Source organism: Petaurus breviceps, unplaced genomic scaffold (assembly GCF_028583685.1).
Source record: "Petaurus breviceps papuanus isolate PSGF00001 unplaced genomic scaffold, PetGlider_PUasm1.0 90504, whole genome shotgun sequence".
NCBI lineage: Eukaryota > Metazoa > Chordata > Mammalia > Diprotodontia > Petauridae > Petaurus > Petaurus breviceps.
In genome coordinates this window covers 2,043,388-2,055,411 of record NW_027187266.1, presented here as the reverse complement: position 1 = coordinate 2,055,411, position 12,024 = coordinate 2,043,388, and the positions used below count along the sequence as shown (strand labels likewise).

Genomic DNA, 12,024 nt, shown 5'->3' with positions numbered 1-12,024 from the left:
TCCATAATGTCTTAACACATACATATTAACGTAAACACACTGCATATCGCTTTGTATTATAAAACACACAATTCGTATGACTTCCTGATACGCACACACCGTATTTTACTTCCAGGCATGTTACCTTCACAATATATAACTTCCGAACATACGTGATTCAGGGCACAACCACTTCCACACACATGTATATATACATACACGCATACATATATGTACACACATATATATGTGTATGTATACACATTTTATAGGTATGTTGTAACACTTTCTTTTATACACACATAGCACAGACCTTCCACAAGGAAAAAGTATTGTATGTACACAAATACGTTTGGAAGGCTATACAAAAGTCTAGATAGTGTGTGGGTGGGGGGAGTCTGTATTATTTCAGATGTCAGAGTAGTAAAAGAAAAGAAAAAAAAGGAGAGGGAACTAAATTCTTTGTCCTTCTGATATCTCTAGAAACTAGAAGATCTTCCCCTCTCTTCCCAAAATAAGTAGCAGGAAGGGGCCAACACGGAGGGAGGTGGAAGAAAAGTTCTCAAGAAAGATGTGTAATAGGGAGACGGGGTACCTGATTGGAAATGGGATAGGGCTCTGAGTCTAACGGGTGAAACGGAGGGGCAACCCTCTTTAAGAGGGTTTTTTTTTTTTTTTAAATCATCAGCTAAGTGTTAACAGCCATAATAAAATATCCTGCAAGGGGGAGGGAAGGGGCGAAGGAAGGAGGGGCGAAAAGGGAGTGCACTTCAAGTTGTCTTGGAGTGGAGCCGCCAAGGAAGGAGGGGGGACGGTGTAAAAGGGTGGGGGAGCGGGAGCCAGCTGCAGCTGGGACCGCGCTGCACGTGGGCACTGTAGGGTGTTTACCTTCGGCCGAGCTGCGCCCGCCGGGCGGGGGAGGGAGGGACGAAGGGAGTTTGTGTCTGTTGAGCTTGGGTAGCTGAAGGCAAGTGGAGGTGGGCCCAGAGCCTCCGTCACCGACTGGGAAGCGGGTCAGTATAGGTGCGAAAAGCTCTAGCATCATTGGACCCCACACCCGCCCCCTCTTCGCGGTGCAAGCCCTCCCCACCCCCAGAGAATCACTCCTCTACCTTTAGGAGACTGCCGATTGACTAAGAAGCACACGGGGGCACGTCCATTGAAACAGCCTCCACATGGAAAAATCTCTGGCGGTGGAGATTGAAGCTGTGATTTTTGTATCCGTTCCTCCTCCCTGGTGCCTGCCGAGGAGGCCCCCCCTTTCCCGGGTGGCAGCAGAGATGATCGGAGTCTCCGGGAAGAGAAGCTGGGGGTCCGGGAGGGGGAGAGGGTAAAATGAAAATAAATTTTCCCCGCGGTTGAAAAGCCACCAGTTTTGACGGGGGTTTGGGGGTAGTTATTTTCTCTGCAAGTTCAAGAAGTCCTCAGCCAAGTGCTGACACATAACAACAGCGAGAAGGAGGGGGAGGAAGGGGGAGAAGGGGAAAAAAAAGTTCTGAAGTCGTCCTTAGGAAAAACCACCCGCTGGCTGCCTTCTCCTCTGGGACGGATAAAAGAGGGGGGTTGTGTCTCTCGGACCCTTCTCTAGCTCCTCTGCCGCCCATCGTTTTGGGAACACATTCTGAGAAAAAGGTGCCCAGAGGTGAATCCCTGCGGCGGAGGGTGGGCTGCGATCGCCTGGGTTGTACCTGTAGGGGAGTCCTGGGAGGTTAGTCTGAGTAGGGGTGGCAGCGGCAGAGGCAACAGCGGCGGCAAGGCTGGCGTCTGCAGGAGAGTTTTCTGCTCTCGGTGTGTTTTTTTTCCGCATCACTTGGTGTTACTCCAAACTTGCCTCTCTTACAGCTGTTAAGCAGAAAATAGAAAATCTCCAAAGTCCAGCCCGCCTCTGAAGCATACTTTCAGCAGATGGTTAGTCAGCAGGCAGTCCCAGTTAAACCAAGCTGGTGGTTTTCCTTTTCTTAATTTCCCCCCCCTTTGCTTGCACACACGGCAATCAACAAGTTGTCTTGTCCTTTGTGTGAGTAGGTAGAGATGAATCATGTATCTATATAGAAAAATAAGTTTTCTTCTTTTCAAATTAAAAACCGGGCGCTTTGCATCCCTAGACGGAGAGATGGGCACTTGGCCGCTTCGGACTGGTGTGTGATACTGCAGGTCCAAGGCATTAAGTTTCGACTTTTCCCCCCGATACTTCTTTTCCCCTCCCCGGTTCTCTTTAGTCTGTTCCTGAATGGCGAAGCAGTTCGGGATGGGTAACAGAAGACACTTTACTCTCGAGTTTCTCTCGAGTGCACACACAATTTTCCAGCCTCCTTCTACGCGCGTGTGTGTGTTGTCTTCTTGCTGTAAATTGATTGAGGCGGTTTGATGCCTCCTTATGCTTTTTGTTTCTTGGCTGCTGCTGATGTCACGACCTCGGGGGCTTGAGACTTCTCTGCCAATCACAGGCGGCCTGTGGGAACTGGGACTCGCTGGAGGGAGTGAGAGCAGGGAGAGGAGAGAACTCCTGCTGTGGCAGGAGCTGCAGCAGCGGCAGCGGCGGCGGCAGCGGCGGCGGCAGCAGCAGCGGCGCTGTGGCAGAGCAGTCCCTGCTTTTAAAGGGGACGCCGCCTCCTTTTCCCTCCCAGGCCCTCACAGCAAACCACCTCACAGTCTTTCCCTTTCTCAGTCATTCCCAATCTCAAGATCTGTAAGGTAGAAAAGGAACCAAAAGGTATAGCCCAGAGGAATGGAACCTTTTGATAGGGGTGGGGTCTAGAGAGAGGGGGAGGGAAATGCTAGGGTAAGGGGTGGGCAGATTACATTAAGTAATCCTTAAAGGAGAAAAGAAAGTTTATTAAAAATAACGATGATGATAAAAATAATAAGCTTTTAAAAGCTGTAGCTTCCTCAAGGCGATTTCGGAAGTGAATACGGTAAACTCCCTTGTTTCCCACCTGGCCCAGGCCCGTTATTTCCCTTTCAATTTTTCAGTTTCACAATACAGATGCGTTCGGGAAAATTGAACGAAGTTGCAAAGTACAACTTCCTTGCAGAGTGGAGATTCAGACACAACTGCCCTTCCAGTAGTCACATCTGTCACATCTGTCCTCCGAGCTAAAACATACACGCGAGTCATTAAGGTCATCGTGGGTGCTCTTTAAATCTTTTATATTATATACACATACATATGTGCACATATGCACATTTATATAGTGGATATGTTATGTGTCTAAGTGAGTGTGTATTCTAGATTTCTGTTGCTTTCACTTCCCCTTTGGTAGTAGGGGGAGGGAAGGAGAATTAGGGTGGGGGGGATGTATTATTAATCTTTATGGCTGCAATCACTGCTTGCTAAAGAAACTTATCTCATGCAGCCCATCGGCACGAGATTAGCTGCTCAGATGACAGTAAAATAATGCACAGCGTGATCCAGGCAAACAAGACGATTCCGGTTTGAGGTTTAGAAGAATCCCCTCCCCCGCCCCACTTCTCTCGCCCCCAATCGGGAAAGATGTGAATGTAATTTCTTTCTTTCTTTCTTCTCCTCCCTCCTCCTTCTCTTCTCCCCCACCCCGTAGCTTGGCCTTCTCCTCTCAAGTCTTTAGTGGCCCGAGGAGCTGCTGTGGCTGGGAGTCTGGTGTTGGAGTATTACCATCTCCCAAGATTCCTGGATTTCCCTAGAGAAATGACTTCTTTTCTGTAGGACATGGGCAGCAAGACATGCATAGCTTAGGCATTTACTAAAGTTGTCAGGAAAAAGCTTAAGTTGGAGAAGGCCAAATCCATGAAAACCGTATTCACTTAATAAGCCCCTGCGCCTACAAGCGGAGAGGTAGAGCAAAGTCAGATCAGATAGAGATTTGAACAATGATCTATTATATATGTGTGTATTATTTTTTCGGCAGGGAAGCTAAAATAATTCGAGGTTACCCTTACATAAATCGGATTAGATTCCCACAGAGGGGGAATTAAGCATTTGCTGCTTCCAAAGGTGTGAAGGTTAAAAAAGGCATTTGGGGGAGGGCTACTCATTAGTAATATGGAAGAAAGTAAGAATAAATGACACCATTGAGGGGAGGGGGGCTATCTAGTATTGCTATGTTACAAAACATAAGAAAAAGTATTAAATGCATTCAAATGACTTCATTCAAATGATTCTACAATAAACTAGAAAGAAATGACATGTTCTATTCTGAGATATATGAGTTAAGATCTTTTTTTAATTGTAATTTTCCTTTGGAAAACATTTTCTTTCCATATTAAACTCAAGTAAAGTTAACTACTGTTTTAGCCCCTCTGTGAATTGTGCTTATATTCCAATCCATACATAGCTTTCAAATAAGAAAAAAAAATTACTAGAATACCCCCCCCAAAAGATGAAAACAAACTTTTTTTGATGGAACAAATCATTTTACAGGCTCCATAAGGAAAGCTAGGAAAGCTCATTTTATATTCTGCATGAGAAAATATGGAATGACTTCATTGTCAATCTCCAAACCAAATTTCCCAGTTGCTCTCTATATGTTATTGCATATCTATTGCAACTCAATTTCCTTGTATTGCTCTGTAAGAATCCTTTTACGGGGTGTGCCAATCCAAGAGTAGTATGGAAATCTGAAAGTGAAACACTTTTGGGTGCCTTTCTCACTGTCTTCAGACAGGGGACCTTTAACATTTATTCACCATGCCTGTAACCATGCCTGCCTTTGGAGAATAGTTTACTTGTGATAGAATTCATAATAACAAACTTTACCCGGCTAAAATAACCTGTTTCTTTTTTCCTTAAAATAGAGGGGGAAAGGAGAAAAGGTAACTAAAATTCCACTGAAGTTATTTACCTTGCTCTTGCTTCAGCTTATAAATAGTCACTAAAAATGTGAAGGTGGAAGGGGAGAGAGCCCTATTTAATACTGCTGTCGCAAGGAGTCAACAGATTTCTGAGATACCCTGCAATCTGTCTCAGGAAACACTACAGTATTCTACAATAGTTGTCTGTTTTTTAGAGATGGCTGCCCTCCTGTGGTGAAAACATGTCAGGACACTTCTGTAAAAGTAGTAACTATAGATCCCTGAATTTTCTTCTAGTGCTGTCACAGAGGCTCTGATTATCTTGTCAGCTTCGTATTTTGTTCAGTGAAACCATCGAAAGTACCAGTCTTTAAGTATATGGAATATGTCACATTTATATGCTTTCTGCTAGTGCTTTTGGAGACAAAATCAGCCAAAAAACTTAATTTTTTGATATTATCTAATGCTTAGAAAGGTTGAAAATTATTTAGACTGGTGGAGTGAGACTGCTTTCTTACTGAGTCTATTAGCTTTATTTCTCTGCCAGCTCCTGATAGGAGGGCCTATGGAGTCAAGGGCAATATGAAAGTCCCTTAACTGTCTTAGTTGGGAATGGAAAGTCAAATATGTTACTTCTTCCTTTTGAAGTTCCACCCAAGGGATTCCTTTTTGGAGGGGAGAGGAAGGGGAGACCAATCTGATGAGGAGAAGTGACAGCCACAGCTCTCAGAGAATAAAAAAATGTGAGCTGAGTTCTCTGAGTTTAGAGGAATCAGAGTTTGAGTCCTCCAATTTTCACATGGGCAGATAACCCAGAGTAAAATTAAGTGCCAAAAAGAATGATAATTTGGCAACTTTTCCTTTAACAATTTAGTTCAGACAAAATCAAACTTTATTGTTTCCTTCAGCTATTAGGGTGTGCAAGTATTGTTACTGCAGGCCCTACCAATTATGCAAATTAACACTAAAATAATGATCATAACATGTTTTAAATGTCACTAGCACTGCATGATCATTCTACCTTGTAATTGTTGTTCCAGTTAAATCTGAGGTAATCAGGAGAAAAGCTTCCTTGTATTTTAGCATAGCTATCACCTCATCCCGTATCTCCTTGTACCATCAGTATTCTTTCCCAGGCCTAATAGATAAAGTAAAGGATTCCATCTGGTCTGTCTAAAACTATTACCTAAACATGAGGAAGCATAGCTAGCTAGACTAGTAGAAATGGGCACAGTGATTTTTATACAAATCCCAGTATACTGTGTCACATCTAAGCTATTATATATACATACACACATAAAGGATTTTCCTAGGTAGCAAGTGAAACTTCCCTCATAGAACTGCTTACCCTACCCACCAACATTCCATAAGATCATACATAAAACATTAGCATATGAGGATATGGTCCTTTTACTTCTGATTATAATATTGACAAGCTGCTTGATTTTAAGAAATTCCCAAGTTTACTGTGTTTCATCTATCCAATAGATAATGCCTGATCTACCCACCTCACAGGTATGTTATAAAGATCAAAAGAGATCATGTGAATGTATTCCGAAGAACTAAAAGGACTACTCGACATGTCAATACTCATTTTATGCACTTTTGTGTATTTAAATACTATATGTTTTTAATGAGGGGCAGCAAGGCATAGTGGAAGGAATGGTGGATATGGATTGAGTCCCCTTAGTTTTAAGTCCTGACTCTGATATGAGTCAGCTGTGTGGCCCTGAGCAAGTCACCTAACCTGCTGGAGCCTCAGGCAGATCCCAAAGACGACATGTTTTAGATGAGTTCCCACGCCAAGGAAATCACAGGTCCTTGACCATATTGATGTGTTTTTAATATCTATGCCTATAATGTTATGGGATGGCTTTGATTAACATGAAATTACAGGGCTATGTAGACTTTGCTTTATATAATACTTATCCTCATTTCATCTGTGTATGTTTGGTCTGCTCACCAAAATCATCAGTTTGCTGTGTGCAAAGACTTTGTCTTAAATATCCTTAGAATGTAATGAATGTTCAATGATCTCTTATTGAATTAGATTAAGTTGCTGATTGGTTTGTCTAAATAGTGTAGTTGGTAAAGATCAATATATGATATTTTATAGGTATGTGTTTTTCTTATTTTTATTGTGTATTGGTCTTTAATTAATTTAAATTTAAGAAGCTCATTATATGTAAGGCACTTGTTAGGTGTTTGGGAAACAAATTTAAAATCCCATCCCTGACCTCAATGAGCTTGCTTTCTGTTGAGAAGCAATATCACATATATGGAAAATTAAATTAAAAATGTATACAAAGGGAACACAGGGTCTTTTATGAAAGAGAGTCTGTTAACTATAAAATAGCAGTTCCAGAGAGTACAATAGTAGGGTAGATTAGAGTGTGATAATGGCCTTGGGGGATGGGGCTGACATGGAAAGTGAATTAGAAGCCTTGGAATGGAACTTTAGCCTAAGAAGTCTATTACATGGAATTTGAGAAGAGCCACATCCTTTATACTTCAGTGATAATATTGACTTGATTATCAATCCCTGAGCTAGAGGTGGAAAGAGGGGAGTATTTCTATGACTAGAGGATTGAGCACTGGGCCTAGAACTAGGAAGAATTCAGTTCAAACTTGACCCCAAACACTTATTAGCTGTGTGACCCTGAGCAAGTCACTTAAGTTCTCTTTACCTCAGTTTCCTTAACTGTAAAATGGGGATAATAAGAGCACCTACTTCACAGGGTTGTTGTGGGCATCAAATGAAATAATATTTATAAAGAGCACTTAGCACAGTGCTATATAAAATGCTTATTGCCTCCCCTTACTCTCTTCCCTATTATGTAGTGCAGCCCAGTTGGCAAGAAGGGGACACCCGGTTGGTTATAGAATGGTGAGGATATTTGAGATGTTCACTCTTAAATCCTCAACCAAGTCACCTGTGGCTCAGGGTTCATTCCAGTGGGGTGGTTCAGGAAGGCTCTTGGTCCTGGAATGGCTGCCTGTGGGGAGGAGGAAGGGAAAAAGCACTAGGGTAGATGGAGAGTTGCTGGTCATGCCTCCTGGTCAGGGTCATGATGAGATGAGTACTGAGACCTGGAAGTTTATAAAAGGATGAGTGTGTCTGAGGTACTCACTTCCAGATTATAAATAGCCTAAGAATGTATCTGTCTGTCTATTTTCCTATTAACCTTGTAGATAATTAATACTAGTTAAATGTCCAAGATAAGCTCTATTGATTTCTTTACAATAAATATCTCTTCTTCCACTTGACAAATATTTATTTTGGAGTCTTGAAAAGGTCTAAACTGTGTTTTAGTAAAATTGATCTAATAGTCAAGTCGTGCCAGATGAGGCAGCTAGGTGGCACAATGGATAGAATGCTGGGTCTGGAGTCAGGAAAGCATCTTCCTGAGTTCAGATCTGCCTTCAGATACTTACTAACTGTGTGACCCTGGGCAAGTCACTTAACCATTCAGTTCCTTATTTTTAAAAATGAACTAGAGAAGGAAATGGCAAACTACTCCACTATCTTTGCCAAGAAAACCCCCAATAGGGTCACAAAGTCAAGCATAACTTTAAAAAAAACAACTGAACGCACATAGTTATTAAAATATTTCCATAGATTTAGTCAACATCTCTATTCAGATGACTTCCTAATCTGCTTACCTCTCTTTTTTCTGTCTCCTGAGGTTCATTCATCCAGAACCACATTTCTAGTTGTTTGCTGGACATCTTTACCTATCATAATTCTAGACTTTAGAGTATATCCCACAGGTCATTTAATGTAATCCTTTCCTTTTATAAATGAGGAAACTGAATTGAAGGTTGTGGCCTATCTAAAATGACGTAATGAGTTATCACTAAGGTGAGACTTGAACCTCAGGAGCCAATATTCTTGCTACTCTACTATATATATATATTTATATGTATTAGTATATATTATACTATTCAACATCTCTCTCTCTTTACCCCCAAACTCACCTGTATTCTTTATTTATTTTTAAAGTCCTCTACAGTGGTTAGAGTGTTGTACCTATTCAAATCTGGCCTCAGACATATTTGTAAAGCACTTGACAAATCTTAAAGCAATATATAAATTATAGCTGCCTCTTTCTTCTTCTTCGTCTTCATTGTCATCATCATCATCATTGTCTTCTTCTCTTCCTCTTCCTCCTCCTTCTTCTTCATCTACCTATTTCTATTGAGGATACTATTACTCTTCTAGTCACACATGTTTGAAACCAAGGTTGTTGTTGTCGAGTTGTGTCTGACTCTTCGTGACCACTTTTGGGTTGGGTTTCTTTTTTGGTAAAGATACTGGAATGGTTTTGCTATTTTCTTTTCCAGCTCATTTTGTAGATGAGGAAACTGAGGCAAACAGGATTGAGCGACTTGCCCAGGGTCACATTAGCTAGTACATGTCTGAGACCAGATTTAAACTCAGGGAGAGTTGGTTGGACCCGTCCATAGATCCACCAATAGAATATCAATGTGCCTGTCTTCCCACATCCCCTCCAACATTTTCCCTTCCCTTCCCTTCTCTAATGGCCCAGCACTCTATCTACTGTGCCACCTAGCTGCCCTCTTGAAGCCAAGGAGTAATCCTTAAATCATCACACTTATTCACTTCCCTGTTTTCTGTGATTTTCCTGATCTTGTTGACTTTTCCTCAACAGGTCTCTGTTTTCTGACCTTCTCCTCCACCCACAACTACTTTAATCGCTTCCCACCCAAATCATTGAAATAGCTTCCTAATTTGTCTCCCTGTATCCAATTTCTCTCCTTTCCATTCTATACAACTGCTAAACTGATACCTTGAAAGAATAGTTCTAACCATGTTGCCCTTTTGTTCAAGAAGCTTCAATGTTTTCCTATTGCCTCTAGGATAACATACAAACTCCTTTGTTTGACATTCCAAGCCCTTCATAAGCTGGCTCCAGTCTATCTTTCCAGGCTGATTACATTACTCCACCTCATGTACTTTCTGCTCCAGCCAAATTGAACTACTTGCTTTCCCCTGTAAATTCCATTTCCTGTCTCTGCACTTTTTAAACATTATTTTTATAGATACCTTTTGATTTTTCTATCATTTTCACTTTAATATATTCCTCCCTCTCCTATCTGGCATTCTGTTTCTTTCTCCCTCCCACCTCTCTCATTAAAAAAAAGAAAGAATTATAGAACCCCTATTTCATATAGCCACAGACAAGTAAAACTAATTCCCCATTAGTCTCATCTAAATATATGTTTATTATTCTGCATATTAGTCCATCATATTTCTATCATGAAGTAGACATTATTCTTCTTCATAAGTCCTCTGGAATTATGGTTTATTATTTTGTTTATCCGGGTTCAAAAGTCTTTTTAGAATTGTTCATTTTTACTATATTAGTGTTAAAGGATAAATTCTTCCTCTGCTTTTACTCATTTTATTCTGCATCAGTTCGTACAAGACTTTTCATGTCTCTGAAACCATCTTTTCCCTTATTTCTTATAGTCTTATAATACTCTATTGCATTCACCTACCATAATTTAAGTCATTCCACAATTGATTGGCACCCCTTAGTCTGCATTTTTTTTAACAAAACAAAAAAACTGCAACAACCTGCAATAAACATTTTGGTATATATAGAAACCTTTCCTCTTTCTTTGATCTCTTTCGTGTATAGGCCTAGTGGTGGTATAACTAGTTCAAATGGCATGCTCTGTTTAGTAGCTTTTGTGCAGAATTCTAAATTATAGAAGCTTTCTAGAATGGTTGGACCCATTCATGGATCCACCAACAGAATATAAATGTTCCTGTTTTCCCACATCCCCTCCAACATTTTTCTTTTCTTTTCTTTTCCTTCCCTTCCCTTCCCTCCCCTATCCTTCTCTGTCTTGTCTTGTCTTGTCCTGTCCTGTCCCCTCCTCTCCTCTCACCAATCTGATTTGTATATAATCTCAGATTTCTTTAATTTGTATATTGACAATGAGTAATTTGGAGCATTTTTTCATATAGATTCTATCTTGAGAACTGCCTATTCATAGCCTTAGACCATTTATCAGTTGGGAATGACTTTGTTTAGGCTTTCCCCCATGCTTGGAAATTTTTCCATTCTCATCTTTGCTTCATAGAACCCTAGCCCTCTTCAAGGCTCTGCTAAAATACTATTATTTACCACAAGAGGCCTTTTGAACGTCTCCCCTTCCTCCCAGGTCACTTTATAGTTATTTATTTGTGTATCTCCTGTATTTACTTCTCTGTGAACATGCTGTATCCAGTAGAATATAATCAATTGATCACTTAACAAGCATTTATTAAGTGCCTTCTTTATGCCAAGCATTCTTTTATGCCCTGTGGAAAAAAGTACAAAGAATGAACTATCATTAATTCTAAGGGGTTAATATTCTAATGTAAACTCCATAAGGGCAAGGACTGTCCCACTTTTTTATTCATATTCCCCAGGGTCTGGCATAGAACTTGTCAAATAATGGCCAGTTGATAAATGCATAACGTTGTGTAAGAGATATTATAGAAGTAGAACTGATAGGATTTTATTTGATGTAGGAACTGAGAGAATGAGGATCTAAGGATGATTCCAAGGTTTTAAGCCTGGGTGATTTTGGGAATAAGAAAATTATGGATCCATGAACAAAAATAGCCTTGTATAGAGGAGAAGTTGATATGGGGTGGGGTAGGGGTGCAAAGATAAGCCACATTTATAATAACTAATTTTTATAATAACATCTGACATTTATATAGCATTTTAAGAATTGCTGTGTGTTTTATCTACATTGTCTCATTTAATCTCAACAATTTTATGAAGCAGGTGTTATTATTCTCCTTTTATAGTTGAGGGGACTAAGGTCCAAGGTCACAAAGCTATTGCTGCAAGCAGCTTTCAGGCTCAGGATATCTTGCATATAAGGGCTGTATTCCTTCCTCTAAGAGTCCTACTGCTTTACCAAAACCTTTTAGAAGGGGCTTAGGTTTAGTTTGAAAAGTACAAGTGGGACATCCCAAACTCCCTAAAATCTCTTCAAATTTTTTCCCCATTCCCTTTTATTCTAGTCTCTGAAGATATGGCCCTTCTTGAGAAGGCCAGTCTAGCTGCTCCCCCAACCCTTCCCTTCTGTCTCCTCTAGGATCCTACTCCTTGGATCAACTCTAACCCCCCAGCCATCCCCAACCCTTCCATCATTCCTACACCTTTTATCCGATGTTCAGTGTCCCTTTCTGCTGATGCTTTCCCATTGCTTACAAATAGGATCATTTTTGCAAAGCCATTAAAAAAT

The 12,024-nt window shown here is 40.8% G+C and overlaps 1 protein-coding gene across 2 annotated transcripts in view; it reads right to left on the bottom strand.

The window, feature by feature from the left end:
* The window catches only part of BMP2 (bone morphogenetic protein 2), a 145,622-nt gene that overhangs the window by 13,864 nt on the left and 119,734 nt on the right, over positions 1 to 12,024 (bottom strand). The window contains exon 1 of one of the 2 annotated variants that reach the window (XM_069062797.1): positions 1,092 to 2,564. The exons of the other annotated variant lie outside the window; for it this stretch is intronic. The gene's annotated coding sequence lies outside the window, so the exon portion shown is untranslated. Of the gene's footprint in view, positions 1 to 1,091; positions 2,565 to 12,024 lie in introns of those variants that run through there. 2 annotated transcript variants of the gene reach the window in all.